At 33.5% G+C, this 4,026-nt stretch overlaps 1 long non-coding RNA gene across 1 annotated transcript; it reads left to right on the top strand.

The window, feature by feature from the left end:
• Positions 1 to 1,967: 1,967 nt before the first annotated feature.
• LOC138367719 (uncharacterized) lies at positions 1,968 to 3,748 on the top strand. Its single transcript, XR_011229411.1, has 3 exons — positions 1,968 to 2,111; positions 2,785 to 2,944; positions 3,641 to 3,748. It is a non-coding gene; the product is annotated as an uncharacterized lncRNA (long non-coding RNA).
• The last annotated feature ends 278 nt before the right edge of the window (positions 3,749 to 4,026 follow it).

The following is a 4,026-nucleotide window of genomic DNA, read 5'->3' as shown; positions in this document are numbered from 1 at the left end:
TGGAGGTGTGTTGATGGCCCTGGAGGTGTGTTGGTGGCCCTAGCTGGAGGTGTGTTGATGGCCCTATATATACATATATATATATATATATATATATATATATATATATATATATATATATATATATATATATATATATATATATATATTATGAATATCAGAGGTCCCAGGACAATTATTGTGCATGTGTAGTATGTATATTTATGTAGTATATTTGGCATATTTAATGGCATTTAGTTAATGCCACTTAGTGGCATGTCTCTGCACCGTTTCCAGTTTGTTGATATGCTTTCTAAGATATGGGCACCATACAACTGCTGCATACTCCAACTTTGGTGTAACAAAAATTGTGAACAATTTCAAAATTTCTGTTGAAGAAATCCTGTTTCCTAGGTCTGCATCTGTTTTGGTATAACACCTCCTTTTTTACTAGGCCTGCAATTATGAATGCCTTTATAACCAGCTAAGTTGTAGAGTTGGGTATAGTCTTTACTTAGCCAAGTTTCTGTTAAAATGAGGGTCCGTCTAATTACCACAAGCTACCACAAGCTACACAAGCTTCACAAAGCTTCCTGGCAATACGTTAGTAATGAATAAATATAATAGGTTAGGTTGACCTAACTTAACCTAACCGACGCTTGGATCGTCGACTTGATTTGGCGTCACCAGCTTTTTATTTTCGTCTAATTTCTTTATAAAAAGATCCTTTTTCAGATTAAAATTATGTTTTTTCGTGTTGTACATTCAGCACCAACATTATAATGAGTAAATATATCATATTTATTCATTACTAACGTATTGCCAGGAAGCTGAGTGGGTAGGTCTCGATAAATTTCCTGGTATAATATTATTGTTTGCTATTCTCCATCTTAGACTAGGCAAGTTGAAGTCACCTAGGAAGATAATATGAGGTATCGAGTTCTCCATTTTGTTTATCTGTTCTGTGAATTCCTCGGCCGTTGCATCTGGCGGTTTGTATATTAGAATAATCACTAAATTTATTTTCTCTATTTTTAATCCCAATACCTCTACCACCTCATTTGTAATGTTAAGGAGCTCCGAGCATACAAGGTCTTCCATAGTATACAGACCCACTCCTCCATGTGACCTAATTTTCCTATCACAGTTGTGTACTTTTCGAGACTACATTTCAAATATTCCCTAACATACATGGCTTCTCCCCCCTCTTTGTGTAAAATAGTTTAAATCCATTTATGGGACATTCAGCAAATAGTTCTCTATTTTTTACATTCATCAATGTTTCGGTACGTGCAATAGTATGTATTGTTTCATTGCAGATAACAGCATTTAAATTTTTTTTGTTTCTTAGACTTCTTAGACTGGGGGGGCCTCGTAGCCTGGTGGATAGCGCGCAGGACTCTTAATTCTGTGGCGCGGGTTCGATTCCCGCACGAGGCAGAAACAAATGGGCAAAGTTTCTTTCACCCTAAATGCCCCTGTTACCTAGCAGTAAATAGGTACCTGGGAGTTAGTCAGCTGTCACGGGCTGCTTCCTGGGGGGGAGACCTGGTCGAGGACCGGGCCGCGGGGACACTAGAAAAAGCCCCGAAATCATCTCAAGATAACCTCAAGATAACTTAGACTCGTACTACCAAGTTGCTGTTGGCAATTGGATAATTTTTTTATGAAGTCATTTGTTATTTTTTCCCCTACTTTAGTAATTTATGCTTTTGATCTCAATTAGTTTTATATCCTAGCTTTTTAATTTTTTCCCCTTATATATTGCCATCTTATCTGTCTGCTTTACATGGCTTAAGCAGAGTCATGTCTGCTTAAGCCTTTGTTATTTTACTAATTTACCTGTTTTAATTATTATTTGTTTTCAAAGTTTAGTTTACCCCATTTTATTTGCTTTTTGCAGTACAATACTTTACTAATAATCTTGTAATAGTAATTGGTAATGTAGCACTTGGCCTTTCTCCTTCAGAATGTATGCACACATTATAGAAAGAAGAAGAGAATACCACACAAGATGGCAGCGTATGTCACGGGCCAAAAAGCGACGCCTAAAAGAACAGGTAAACCTCGAAGTCTTTCAGAGGTTGATAGATGGAAAGCGACTGAATACAGGCAACTCCTTCTCTACAACGGTAAGATTGTACTGAAGGGAATCTTACCCAAAGAATTATATGACCATTTCCTGACTCTGAGTGTAGCCATTTCTATTCTTGTATCACCTAAATTGATTCAGTTAAATTACAGCCAATATGCACATGATCTTTTGCTGTACTTTGTGTTAAAGGCTCGTGAGCTGTATGGTAAGGATTTTTTAGTGTACAGTGTACACTGCCTAACACACATATCCTCTGATGCCAAAGAGTTTGGTAGTTTGGACAGATGTTCAGCATTTCCATTTGAAAATTACCTGCAGCAGGTTAAGAATATGGTTCGATCAAGTAAAAACCCTCTTGTTCAAGGAGGATTTAAGGGATTTACTGGAGAACTTGGCAAAGGTATATTCACAATAGTCGTCTCTATTACTAATGACACTATTGCAGATGAAGGTATCTTTGTAAGATATTGCTATGCCACCTCCTTTTTTTATTAGGCCTGCAGTTGTGAATGGCTTTATTATCAGCCAAGTTGTAGCATACAACATAGCATATATATGTATATGGCATACATATATATATATATATATATATATATATATATATATATATATATATATATATATATATATATATATATATATATATATATATATATATATATATATATTCAAAATTCGTCAGTGTACTACATTTTTGTTGTTGCTTTTAGGTGATGCTTTTAACCAGTGTACGTGGGTCTGATTGTGCAACCACGGTTCGAAGAATAATGAAGATATGAACAAACGGCCTGTGGTCACTATACAGTCTGGAAGGGCAAAAGAAGAAATTGGCATTTCTACAAAAACAAGAACTATATAATGTTATTTTAAGTAAGTAACCAAAAAATTAAATAATTTTTTTAAAGTTTAAAATTCACTTAAAAATTTAAATTTTAAATTAAAAAATTTTAACCAAAAAACTTAATATTTTTCATATTTGGAACCATTCCATAATATTTTCCCAAGCATAAATGATTATATTTCTATCACTTGCTCTTAAGATTGTTTCATTTAATAGAGGTTGGGCATAATTGTTCTCTGCTGCTAATAGAACTGACTGACTTAGCTATAGGAAAATGTAAACTTAATTGGTTTATCCATTACAGTATTTTGCAGTTTATTTCATGATCCTGTGCTTAATACTTGCATAAATAGTAGATTACAAAATGCATTTTTATATCATTAGTATTGAATAATAATAATGCAAATAATTGACTTATAAATGATGTACAATTAATTGGTAGGCGATATTATATTATTAATATTTTTTCATTCTTGCAAAGCCTTAACAAAGCCATTAACATGTTAATATAAACTTGATCACCTTCCACTTATTTTCTCATGTGCTACCTACATGTACAAAACCTTATTCCTAAATTCATATTTTGTTCTGAAGCTTGTCCTTTATATGTTGTGTATCACCATCTCTGGAGAGTTTTATCTGATTGATGTATAAATTACTTTTAGTTTTACAGAATATTATTGTTATACTGAATTTATTATTATATAAATAACTTAATTTTACAGAATCATCTATCAACGCACATCCACAAGTTGAGGAGGAGGATGTGACCTTCCAGATTTCTCAAGTACTGAAACATGCACCAAACAGGCCTGGTGGATCTAGGTACAAGGTAAAATAATTTAAATTTTTTTTTCTTTTTTCCTAATTGTCCGATATATATATATATGTCGTACCTAGTAGCCAGAACTCACTTCTCAGCCTACTATTCAAGGCCCGATTTGCCTAATAAGCCAAGTTTTCCTGAATTAATATATTTACTATAATTTTTTTCTTATGAAATGATAAAGCAACCCTTTTCTCTATGTATGAGGTCAATTTTTTTTTATTGGAGTTAAAATTAACGTAGATATATGACCGAACCTAACCAACCCTACCTAACCTAACCTAA

The sequence above is a fragment of the Procambarus clarkii genome, chromosome 23 (genome assembly GCF_040958095.1).
Source record: "Procambarus clarkii isolate CNS0578487 chromosome 23, FALCON_Pclarkii_2.0, whole genome shotgun sequence".
Taxonomy (NCBI): Eukaryota; Metazoa; Arthropoda; class Malacostraca; order Decapoda; family Cambaridae; genus Procambarus; species Procambarus clarkii.
This window is presented reverse-complemented; position numbering and strand designations above follow the sequence as displayed.